The sequence below is a fragment of the Struthio camelus genome, chromosome 13 (assembly GCF_040807025.1).
Source record: "Struthio camelus isolate bStrCam1 chromosome 13, bStrCam1.hap1, whole genome shotgun sequence".
In the NCBI taxonomy this organism is placed as follows: domain Eukaryota; kingdom Metazoa; phylum Chordata; class Aves; order Struthioniformes; family Struthionidae; genus Struthio; species Struthio camelus.
In genome coordinates, this window is record NC_090954.1 from 4,259,395 (window position 1) to 4,272,247 (window position 12,853).

Genomic DNA, 12,853 nt, shown 5'->3' on the forward strand with positions numbered 1-12,853 from the left:
CCCAGTTACATTAAGCCCGGTTCAAATGAAATCTGTTTACGTCTCAAGCGCTCACTGCTGGTCAAAGCAGGACTTAACTAACCTAATGCTGTTTGTGTTCAAAGCCTCTTAAACCTCTCTGACCATCTTGAGAGTGAAATGTAAAGTACTTGCTAGGATCTGGCCTGAGTCCAGGGAGCCGTTTCAGACTCACCCTCTCTTTTGCTCGTGGGGCCGTTTAGAAAAAAACATCACACATTTTAAACAGTGATGGAAAAAATAATTTTAATTCACTTATGTTTACATAGCATTGGAAGCTTGCAAGGGTTTGTACAGAGTATTATTAATGGTTTAAACTGGCATTGTAAAATTGTTGCCTTGTTCTGCGGACGTGAGACTAATTCTTGAGCACCCCACGCCGGTCTAGCCAAGTGCTCGTCTCCACGGCTGTGCTGCAGGGAGGGAGTGAGGATCTCATGGCTTGGCGGCCTCTGTCGTTGCCTTTTATTCTGGCATCTTGGGAACAGCCTCCTGCTTGTTCTGCTAATGCTAAAATATTAAAACCCAAAGCCTGGATCCAGAGAAATGCCCACCTCTTGTTGATTGCCTTCATTTCTGGATGTTGGGCAGATTTGAGATAGCCAGACAGCTGGGAAGGGAGGCATATCCACACTCTGAGCACCACTCCCATAGATGTGTCTCAAAGGAGGCCTCCAAAGCCTTGACCCAGCTTAATCTAGCAAATCTTGATCTAGCTGTTTGGGAACCTGGCCCCCCCTTTTTTTTTTTTTTTTGATTTGGACATCGTATGGACCAGGTTTGCCCCTTTGAAAGGGAGGGAGTCTTGCCCACACGTGCAGTGGGTGGATGCAAGATGTGGGTTGGTCCCAAGCCATGCGCACTGATGGCTCTCGAACCGGAGGAAGAGGTGGATGAGCAGGCACAGGGATGCCTGCGTGTGAGTTCAGCCCCTGTGTTACATGCATCCTTGCATGCTTCAATCAGAAGACTTGGACGTAGTTTTACTAGTCTATTGCCCAGCAGGATCTTGTACCTATAAAACTACTCTTAATTACTTCCTAAGCTACTAGACAGGGTGATGCTGATTTTGTCATATAGCCCAATAGGGTTTTGTCTATTTAATGTATAACCTTCCCCTGCCATAACGTTATTTTCTGTGTGTATCGGTATACAGTCCTAGGCTGCATGTATATATGTCCATGGCTCCAAGCGCAGAAAGGGGCTAGTTTTTCAACACCCATTGGCCTGATATCTGAAGCTGCCTGGGTCATTTTTGCTTGCCAGCTTGTGCCTGTGCCAGCCTTCACGCTGTGGAAACATGGCCCAGTTCCAGTGCGTCCCAGTAGGTTGGCGAAACACCTGCCCAAGAGGTACCAGGGGCTGGGAGCCACCTGGAAGCCCGGATGGGGGGATGCACATGGGTGATCACCCCTTCCAGCCTTGGCACTGATTGCTTCTGAGTCCCTTTTGCCTGGCTTTGCTAGGTGTGTTTGAAGCAAAGGCTCTAATAGCAAACAAATTTGTAGATGAAGTGATAGTTGGGAGCTTGGACTATGCCAGCGTCAGTTCCCGAAGCCTCTACATACCTTTGAAGGTCTCCAGTCAAAATCCTGCTTCTGTTTTGCCTCTGTGATCCTCTGAAATTACCGTGCACTGTGGTATGCATCTGAGCAGCAATTGTATAATAAGCGTAAGCAAGTAATTTATCTGCCTACTTTGCAAGTCAACCTTACAGAACAGATTACGGAGCGCTTAAAGGCATGTTAGTGTTAGTGGATGGATCAGTGCTATTACTGCCACTGCTGGCTCTGGCTGAAACAAATGCAGGACTAATCTTACCTCATTAACGGACTCTGATGTACACTAAAAACAAATGTGCAGTGTGTGAAACATTGTATTTAAAAGAGAAAAATTCATTTATGAGGATAACCAAGTTTGGAGGGTTTCATATAAATACCGGAAACTGGTCTTTTCCAGAGGCTTCTCTGGAGATGCCACAACACCGACTTCCGCCAGAGCTATGATCCCTGGGCGAACATGATATCGGCGTTACTGCATGACAGTGGGGCATGGACACAAAAGCGACCTCAGTGATGGCTGCAAGAGAGGCAAGGTTAGGTAGCGGTGCAGATACCCGTGGCCACCCTGGCACTGCTTCCATCTGTAATCATTGCTTGCAATAGGGTTTTTGCTTTTTTGGGACACGGCCTTAGATGAAAGATCTGTGAGTAGCAACCATTACTGACTGAGGAACGCTTCATGTGCTTTGCCTTTGAGTGTCTGCATCGGGTAGGGAGAACAGCATCTATTCTGCAAGCTGACCCTGTCCCAGGGGCATTTTCCTTGGAAAAGACACCGGATTTGTTCCAAAAAGGCAATACTGTGAGGGGTCCACCTTCTTCCTGCACAAGAGGTAAGTTTTAGACTGACGCTGTATTTGATACCAGGCTAATAGGTAGCGCCATGCTCTGACGCACGATCGTTGTGAGGCCCGCAGCATTCCTCCGCTGCCCACCTCAGCTGCGAGAAATACTTTAACGGAGGGTTTGAAATCAGTGGGAACGTCCCTGAGTTCAGAGAGTCCAGTTAGCAGATTAAGATAAGATTGCAAATGGAGTTTCTGTCATAATAGGCCTAATCACCTGGCTAAAAGATGAATCATTCAGTTCATGCCTCTCCTGCATGCCTGTACACTGGGGACAATCCAATTGATTAAGCTGTTCTGGACGAATGTTGGCATGGGAAGAGAATCAGTGCCAGTGTTTTGAGACATGACATTAGTGTTCACGGATGTGAGCGGTTTCTCAGACGCAACAGCTTTGCAGAGAATTGCCTTTTCCTTCATTTGAGACCTCACGGCATGTCCTGCAGACTGTAACTTCGCTCTGGAAACGCTACGAAAAGCACCAAGGTAAGGCTGGGCTGTTCCACATCTGCGTTACCGTGTCTGCTGATGCTGTTATGAGCAGACGGAAAAAACTTAATTGGGGACAATAGTGACAGGACACGACATGAGATCTCAAATCAGCACAGAAACTGGCTGTATTTCTGGCCCAGAGAACAAGGGTTTTCAGTGGAGGTATCACTACCACCCATGACATGGGCTATGGCCCACAGGCCTTACCTTCCGCCCAGTTTTCCATTTTGCATCAAAATTTGGCACTTCTGAACAATCGCACGTGCACTTCGGTTGTCCTAATTAGTTGCCAGTCCGGGTAACGCACTCTCCTTGGAGATATTTGCCTAGCAAAGCGGGCCCACTCATGGTGGCTCCCTCACAGCACAGTTATTTACCTGTGGGTCCAGAACGGGCAACCCGAACCGAGACCTCTGAGAGTCCAGACCTCTGTGTCTGTGCTTAGACGCTACAACAAAGAAAAAGGTAAAACAAAACATTGGGAAATCTGTTTCTTATTTACTGTACGGCCAAGCCGCTATGAGACTTGTTGGAATCGCAACCCCAGAAAAAAATAAAGAGTGGAAAGCACTTTCCTGCTGATATTATCAGCTGCAAGAGAAACACATCGCCCTGACACCAGGCTCGGGCAGGTGGGTGCCAGAGGAACTGCGATTCTGCTAGTTCGTGAGGGTGAGGAAAATGCTTGCAAATGTTCCATATTTTTCTCAGTTCTCTGCAAAAGGGATGTTTATTAAATGTTACAAAAAAAATTGAAAGCAGACTGCAATACTTGGAGAAAGAACGTTTGGAGAGACAATTCACGGTTTTGGTGGTGACAGTCAGTAAATGTGATGTGGAATCGTGGTGGCAGGAGAAGAAGCATCAGGTGATCAGGCTGAGGCAGGTTTCTGCTGGAGGTTTTGGTGTTCAGCCTCTCCGAAGGGATCTCCCAGTACTATCTAACCGTGAGACGCTGAGGGAAGTGCAAAAGCAGTAGCTCTGTGCTCTGGGCTATGGAGAAAAAGTCGTTCTGTGGTGCCAGGTTGCTGTTTCTGAATTAGGCAGAGTGCTCCGTGTGCCGTTTGCACCTACGGAGGCGTGCGGCACCCTGGGAACGCTGCAGACCACCCCGGGCTGCCGCGGGCTGGAGCCTCGGCCGCTCCGACAGCCGCCGGCACAAGCTGAGCTGGAGAAAGCTTCCCAGAGACTTTCGGGCCGTGACGCCAGGAGTCAGAGCTGCCTTGGCGGGGGCTGCCGCCGTTGTTCGAACCTGCCCTCTCGCCCGTGAGTCAGAGCGGAGGTGCCGGCGTCGGGGATGGCTCCAAGCAAAGATGCGGAGCGGGGAGCTGCTTGCAGAGATGTTCCTTTCCTTGAGGGCAAGTCTGAAAAACATTCGCGAAGGAGAGAGCCTCGGATCCTGGCTCCGGCCTCCCAAGGCAGGGCCAGAGACACGAAAGCCTCCGGGAGCCGGAGCAGTGGTGACTCTCCAGCACGGAGGAGTTGGGGCAGTGCCACGCGACCCGCTGCCGGCAACGGCCGGGGAAGGGACCGTCTCGCGGGGTGGGAGCCGGCTAAGGGCATGCCCGCAGCGGCGAGAGCACCCGCGCAATTACCGGGCGCAGCGGGTGACTCGCAGGGGACGTTAAAGGCATGCCGGGGCCTTTGCTGAGACTTGCAGAGGTAGCGCTTGCCTGGCTCATCGCTGTCCTGGCAGAGCGCAGGGAGGGTTCAGCCGGCGCTGGGGCCCGCGACGGCGGGGGCAGAGCTCTGCGGCTCTCGGGGGAAGGCGTGACGAGAGCGCCGAGCCCCCTCGTGTCTCGGCACCCACCCCAGGTGTATAGGAGCCTTGGTGGAAGGAGGGTCCAGTTTAAGTCAGGAAATCCTGCGAGAGGGCTAGGCAGGGTTTCCTGCGGACAAGAGGCACGGGGCAGCTCTGCGTCTTCCGTAGCAAAGCGCTTCCAAAGCTTTCGCCCCTGCCACTGGCGTGGGAATATTTTGCTCTCGGGGGTTCCCAATCCCCCCTTCGGTTAACCCGATGGAGCAGAGCCAGATAAAATCCCGGTATGGCCTGCCTGGGTGAAGGGGATGGGAATTACCCGCTTATCGGACGGGTGGCTGGGGTGCTCGGCTCCGAAACGTGAGCAGCGTCGCCTCGGCCGTGCCCAGGGGAGCGCGCGGCTCGGCGTGGGAACGGCGGCGGGCCTCTGGCTGGAGGAGGTGAACGAGGACGTGCAGGGGGCAAGGCCGCTCCAGGTGTAGGAGACGGCAACGCAACGGGGTGTCTTTGGGGGGCCGGGGGGCACGAAGGAGCATGCAAGGGGTGTTGGTGGAGCCGACGCTTTGCACAGCCGTTGCAGCAAGTACTGGGTGTGTGAACCGCTTCCGGCACAAACCACGGATGGACTACCGTCAACCTGGCTCCACGGGATGGCTGAAGCGATAGAGAACCGACGGCAGCAATGGTGTGCCGAGGTGGGCTTTGGACCTACCTGGAGACGGGCCTGAATGGAAACCCCGGAGTCAAGCACTCCCGAACTTTGGGGAGGTCCTGCCGCCTCCAGGCGCCACGATTGTGGCTCGGAGCCATCTCTCGTTTAGTCCCAGCGAATTACCGAGCCCCAGGAAGCCTCCCTTACTTAGTCTTTTGTAGAAGTCAAGGGCTCAAATTGAGTAGGAGCTTAGGGAAACCGTTTCCCTTGTTAAAATAAATGTATTAGTTTAATATGTACCAGGAGAGGATAGGGAGTTCTCCTTGTTAAATATTTACCAGTCAAACCCTGCTGAGGACTTACTTGGAGCAATTCAGTTTAGTGATTTCCTTCGATTGTGGTCTGAGTCTCCAGCGTGGCCAGGAGACCGCCCGGCAGGGCAGAAGAGGCTGAGGACGGAGCCAGGGAAACCACGGCCGAATGATGGAGCGAAGCGGGCCGGGACGGCTGCGGGCGACCGGGGACCGCGGGCGGGCGGGCGGCTGCCGCTGCCGAAATCTGTCCCCACGTCCCGCGTTGTGGTCGCTGCAGTAAGCTGTCCCTGCTGCCGCGGTGCTGAGCTCTGCTCCGATAGTCTTCCCTGCTTCGTCATTGCTTAACACACCCGTTTTATTTATGATAAGAATTCTGTATTCATGTTACTTATATGTAGGTATGTATTAATTTAATTCATATTTATAGGAAGAATTTCATTTTAATTTACGCGATTACACTCCAGTAATCTTTCACCGTTCAGGGTTTCTCAACGTTAAGTAATGCTTTTCTCTGTTGTCAAGATAAATTCAGATTATTTGTGAGTTCTGCGACTCCACGTTGTTTTGTGACCTTGCCACTTCTCTACAGGCTCCCTAGAATAAAACAGACGTGACACGTGTGAGGCGAGCGCGTGGAGTCCGTAGAGCAGCGCTTCGGGCTTGTTGATCGCTTGCACTTCTGGAATGCAGCGATTGCGGATTTTAAAAGATCGTGCAGTCATGTATTTTTTTAAAGAATGACTCTATTAATAATGTTAAGAGAAAACAGATGTGTCAGGTTCGCAACCAGAAATGTGGATATTCCAGGAGACATCAATTGCTGAAAGTAAACAACAGCCCTGATTCAACAAAGCACTTAAGCAGACACTTAACTTTAAGCATGCACTTAACACCGGACTTCGGCGGGCGTTAACATATGTTCTGCTATATAAGGAGGGACTTAAGTATGTACTTACAGTTAAGCTTGTGCTTAAGTGCTTTGTTGAATTGGGGCCAATCCGTCAGCGCTCCTGCTGTCTCCCTAACGTGCTCTGACGGTGCCTGACATCCGGGAAACCCAAACAGGGGCTGCTGTATTTACCTAGGGGCATTTCTGCTCCCTTGGGGCGCTGCGGCTGATCTGCAGCAGGGCCTCCCCGCACGGCCGCGACCCGCTGCGTGCCCGGCCCCAGGTCTCTGCAACGCGGGCTCGTGCCTTGGCGGGTGTCTGGGGTGGGGGAGAAGCTGAGAAACGGTCGCGGGGCTCCCTGTAGGAGGGGTGCGCTGAGAAGCCCTTGGTGCTTTTGTTCTTACTGCTTTTTAAATTGAGACATTTTTCAGTTTTATTTTGTATGTTCATTAGGGAGGCTTGCTTCCTCTGCTCTTTTATATTATTATCTTTTTTTTTTTTTTTAACCTTTAAGTACTGAGCACCAAGAGGTGCCCTGTGCAATGATTTAGCCTCCCTGGTCAACCTTAATGCATAAAAATGCAACTCTGTAATTGTTTGCTTTTGTAGCTGTTTCTGCTGTCGCATCCCCCATGCGTCGTGCTGTGCGTGCGTGCGTGAGTGGGAAAGGCCTTTGGGTCTTCAGGGGTTACTGAAGACCTCCCTGGCCAGCCTGGATGCCCCGAAACGCCTTTCCGGTCACAGCCTGAGACTGTGCTTCCTGGCTGCAGATCATCTACCTTTCCTACCGAAGGCTTCCTGGTGTGGTCACTCAGTGGCACTTGAAATCAGCATCGCTGCGAACCCCAAGGCCCAGCTCTCAACCCTTTCTGTGGTTTGCGATTGGATCCTCATCTTTTGTTTTTTGGCTTTTGTTTGAGGTCACCCAGATTTTCCATGAAAACAGAGCATCTGCCGCCGATCCTGCTCCCTGAGCCAAGGAGAGCCCAGTTAAAAACAAGTGGCAAATGTGATAACCCGAGCCCCAACATGCACTTAATGAATCCAGAACCAGGCGTTTCCAAAGATATGCTCACCTGCAGGTGAGATTCTGGCCTTGCTGTGATGAGAGGGAACTTTTCTGCACTTGCTTCAATGGGACCAGAACTGCTTTCTCCCCAAAATTTCTTTTGTGGACAGTTTTTAAAAAAAAAAAGGTATGGCAGAAACTCTATCAAATATATCAGTCTGTTTGACAGCAAGTCTGCTGGGCCTTTTCCAGCCTGGCCTTTCCCTCTTGAGCAGTTTTCTACCTGAAAAGTCATGGCCAGAAAGGCATGGTCATTGCAAAAGAGAAGATTTTGTTTTGGGAGAGAAAGACACATCTGATGGACCAAAGCCTGTGGTCCCCGGTTAGTTATGCGGGACTCAGGGAACATCCTCTAGATATCACTAGGAGTTTTGCTTGAATAAAATAAAGAAATAAAGACCTCAGGGACTTCTCTACTTGTTTTCTTTGCATATGGCAGCATCCAGGTTCCAGGTATTTCTGCATCTTGGAAGAATTTTAAAAAATCTACGAGAAAAAAAGGCATGCAAGCCTGTAGCACAGTTTGGTACCTGGAAGACTCCGGGCTGGACTGTGCACTCCTGATTTATGGCATACTTGTTAAAACCACTTGTTCTTGTCATAACAAAACAGAGCGAAGTGAAGTTTGGTAGAGGGTCTCCTTCTAGTTGGCACTTCATCATGGCTTCTGACTCTTTCTTAGGTTCTGGGGGTTTACAGTTATATAAAACTTAATGAATCAGTATACTTTAGATTTCCTTCCTAATACATATGGGTTCAATTAACTGCACTGTTTGCTTATTTAAGCGTTTTCATTAAATTGCTTTACTGTATTTTCCCGCAACTGAAGGGGAACATGGTGGGGCTGATGCCATCTGCCATCATCAGTTCAGCAGAACCTTTTCCTTTGTTTAGACCCATTCTTTTTTATTATAAGAGACCCTCCCTACCCCCATTTCCCTGTATGCCATGCAGCTATTGCCTTTGCCTCTTCTGACTGCAGACTGATAAACAAAAAGCTCGTGCAAGGACCTTGGTGCATGGTGTTTTTAAGGCGCCTTTTTACAAGATGAGGTTGTGCTTTGCTCCCCCTTCTCTCCCCCTGCTTGCAGATTCCTCTTTGCTCCAGCTCGGGAATAAATTGTTGCCGTTACGATAGCTGGGAGCTCTCGCTGCCCGGCTCTGCGGGATAGCGGAGGGCTTTGGCAAAACACCCGTCCAGCCTGCAAACGCAGCGTAGGACAGCAAGCACCAGGCAGAAGGTTTCTTCCCCCTTGTTTTTAAGGGCAAGCAGATTCTAGCTATCCCCCCATACTGCGGCATCCTTCCTAACGGTGCTTTTTGTGATGGGGTCGTCTCTCTGGCAGGCTCCCGGCCTCGCAGCGCCGCCCGGGCCCCTGCTTCGTCTCTGGACCTGGTGCCTTAGTGCTGCCCTCTCCCCGGCACCGAGGCACAGCTTTATTGCGCTCTTCTGTGTTGCTGTAATCCTTCCTTTCGAGCGGCGTCTCGCCAGCGTGGATCCCCGCGGGGACCAGCGCGGCCCCGGGGGACGCCGGCAGCGGTCGATGAGCGCAGGGCCGGCGCTGCCTGGCCAAGACACCTCGCGCGGCCACGGGGCGCGAATCCGGGGCTGACGACGCTTCATCCCTGCTTTACAGACTGAATAAACCGCGTAAACTCACCCGGTTTATTTGGGATGCAGCCTGCAGGCTGTTACACAAAATCAGTGCTTTTATAGACATCGCTAATAGAAAAAACACCTCCTGAAGGATATAATAGGAGGAAAAAAGCATTCATCCTGCAGGGGTCTGTTCCAGAGATGGCCTTTCTGATGTGGAAATGCAGTGTTTGATACTGCCCTGTTTATCTGCCATGTCTCTGGTAGAGGGCACAGGACGGCATTCAGGTCTCCTGGAGCAAAACCGCTCTTTTGCAATACAGTCTGGGGAGGAAAACGCCCTCGCCCCCTCGCCGTTTTAGCATTTTCTCTTCCACCCTACAGGCATTTTGCATAAGGGAGGATGCAAAGGGAACAAATAACTTGCCCCAAAGGTGCACAATCAATCTGCGGCAGGGCCAGCCAGGGAGCTGCTTTTTAACCATTGCTTGCAAGAGCCTGGCGTAGCCAGTGCGGTCTGTGTGGGCGCCCCAGCCCCTCGCCCTCCCCAGCGCCTGAGGATGCTGCTGTGGGCAGGGAGCACCCAGGGGTGCTGCTGTGGGGCCCTTCCCCGCTGCTGCCGCTCTCCGCCCCCCTCTGCGGAGGGTTTTCACCCTGTGCAGCCTCCTCACGGGCCGGACCAAACGGGTCCAAAAAAGAAAAGACAGGAAAGGAAAAAAAAAACCCAGCCCACTGGTTTTCAGTGAAGTGAAATCTAGGAAAAAGTAAAATCTAGCACATTTTTAAACTGCAAGGAAAAGTATTAACCCCCCCACCCCAGCTGTGTACAGACATTTTTCTCCCTTTGTTTCTTACAGGCATTTTAAAAGAGATTTTCTGATTTCTGTCCCTTCCAATGAAAAACGTAGGGAAAGCAACACACATTTTGCAAAATACACCGCTGCCAAATTAACCTTGGGGCAGCGGAGGGGGGAAGGATCACCTGGAAAAACGTCAGCTGGGAGCCTCGGCTGCGGCGCGGCCCCCTCCCCGGTGCGGCTGGGGCCACCGCGGACCCCTGCCAAACCCCTCAGGCTGCCCGAGCCTGCGGGCAGCAGCCCCTCGGCTGCCTTTGCCCAAGCGGCAGGGCATCACCTGAAGCCCCGGCTGCGGGGCGAGCGGCGTCGCAGCCCTGCCAGCTCCCAGCTCGCTCGCTCGCTCGCTCGGCCGCCTTTTCTCCGGGAAGTGAGGCATAAAATAAATGGAAGCTGCTGGCTGCAGTAAACATTCCCTCAAAATATGCCTGTTCTTGATACCCCAAATGCAGATAGTCAATAGTGGAAGAAGAAGGAGAGAGGGGGGAAAAAAAAGAAAGGCGAAGAAAAAAAAAAAAAGAAAGAAAAAGAGAGAGAGAAAAAACCCGACGCTTCCAAGACACTAAAAATAGACTCTGATCACTTACCAAATGGTAAAACGAAAATGATTTGCTTTGAATAGTCTCCAGAAAGGCTCAGATACAATGTCTTGTGGAGCAAAATTGAATCAGTTGAAAGTGCAGACGCCAGCTCAGCCTAATCCCTCCCAGCTGCTTTGCTTTGCTTTTTTTCCAACAAGCAGCCCCTAAAAGTCGTCTCCCTAATCCTGCAAACTGAAATTCAATCTTGTATTTTTTTTTTTAAATCAAGTTTCAAGCCCGGGGCTTGCAGGGTGGGGGAAGAGGAGGAGGGAGGACTTTGGGGTTGCCTCCTTCCCCTCGCCCTGGCTGCAGTAAACACAGCCTTGAATTCAAGGAAAAGCTTTAGACTACAATTTGCTTGGCTTCGGCCAAACGCACAAATCTGGTGTCTTTAAAGCCCCTCCAGGAGACAGTAGATAGCTTTGAGATGCTCACTAAATGGCTGTCTGGTTGCTGCCCTTTTTGTTGTTGATTGGGGGCCTAGAGACTTTGTCTCTGGGTTGTTTTTCCTCTTTTTTTTTTTTTTGGGTGTCTGCTTTTATCAGTGAATTTGGGTTGGGCATTTACCTAATGCAAAGACCAAGACAAACAATTTTGCACACAGGCCGGTGATTGCGGCCAGCCGTGCATGTGCAGGCGCTGCTATCTAGAGGAATACCGGGAGGTATTTATGACACTTTCCCAAGAGTTTCCTGCCTCCTGCCCTCCTCTCCCCCAGCTCTTGCTGCGTCTGCGAGTTACAAGGACTCGGCAAACACGCCGGGGCGCCTCGCTCTTGGCTCGCCTGGGAAGGTGACGCCATGCCCTTGCTAGAGTTGCTTCAGCAGTCTTTACCATCCAGTGATCTGCGGATCCCAAAGTTTTTAGGCATCAAGCGATACTTTTGGGGTTTTGCAGGATAATTAAGAAAAGATAAAATAACTGCAAGGCGTTCAGAGCAGAACCCCCTGGCTCGGCATCGTTGCCCTGATGATCCCAGTTCCTGGATCTGAACCACCAAACTCAGAGGTTCGCAAGCCGTCTCCATTTCAGGCATGCAGATTCACGCTACCAGGCTCTTGTCTGAACCCAGGTCAGCACTGAGACTTTTAGCAGGAAAAAAAAAAATTAGATAGTAAAGAGTGAGAAGAGGGTGGTCTTTATTTTGCAATATGGAAATTGCCCCCGAAACACTTCTGAGCAGATGTACCGTTGCCTGGTCAGGGAAAGATGGAAAGGAAAGCTCAGATGGAAACTTTGATATCACTTCTCTTAGCCTGATATATAGGATGGCAAAAGATATACCATGTTAACAGCACTGCAGCTGCCACAGCCAATCAGATATGTAAAGCTGGGGAAGCTGGTCCCATATCATGAAAAATCACATATTTCACTGTTCCAGAGATCAATGTTTTGTCTGTTCATAACGTCAATTGTTCTTCAGCTTATTGGCCTAACAGTCTTGTTTCCCCCCCGCCCCCACCACACACACTGTGCTAGGAGCAAACTTCTTATTTGCAACTGGCTGTTATTAGTGCTTTGAGACACATGGAGTTACATGACATTTTACTCAGAAAATATCTGTTCTTGCTCTCCATATCCTCGTACCCTTTGGCCTCGTGCAAGGCAAGGTCACTGATGGTGATAAGGGTATTACTGCTAAAGGTCACTCTGAACTGAATTACCCCTAGTACAACAAGGGCGAGCTCATGTTGGGTCCACGAAGCAAATGGCCCTACCAGGCTGGTAGGGAGAAAGAGGCACTGGTGTGGGACGGTGGGCCGCTTAGCTGGCTGGGTCAGCATGGGCTCGGCAGCCGGGGTGAGCTGCGCGCAGCCATTAGATAACTTGGAAAGATGAGTGTTCGGGGAATGGGTGGATGTGGAGCTGCATGGCTATATAACAAAACTTCATGGCTTAACCTGATGGACAGTTTAGACAGATGTATAAGGATAAATGGGTAGAGATGTACAGAGGGGTACACAGAAGGTGGCTAGATTAGAATAGATTGGCATCATTGCATAGATACATACAAGGTATATGCGGAGGACAGATAATTTGATATTAATACAAAGGAAGTGATGGGGTGGAGGAAAAATGTAAATATTTGACATGCACCGGATGGCCTAGTCAGGGGTTTGGTGTGGGCTTGATAGACAAGGGGATAATAGAGGTAGGACATGGTCTGTTAGAGCAAGTCCCCTGGGTGGGAAGATAGTTTAGGTAGGAGTTGGCTGACCGG

The 12,853-nt window shown here is 50.7% G+C and overlaps 1 long non-coding RNA gene across 1 annotated transcript; it reads right to left on the bottom strand.

The window, feature by feature from the left end:
• Positions 1–242: 242 nt before the first annotated feature.
• LOC138069141 (uncharacterized) lies at positions 243–11,364 on the bottom strand. Its single transcript, XR_011143947.1, has 3 exons — positions 10,639–11,364; positions 5,692–6,236; positions 243–4,281 (listed from the first exon to the last, which is right to left on the bottom strand). It is a non-coding gene; the product is annotated as an uncharacterized lncRNA (long non-coding RNA).
• Positions 11,365–12,853: the final 1,489 nt, after the last annotated feature.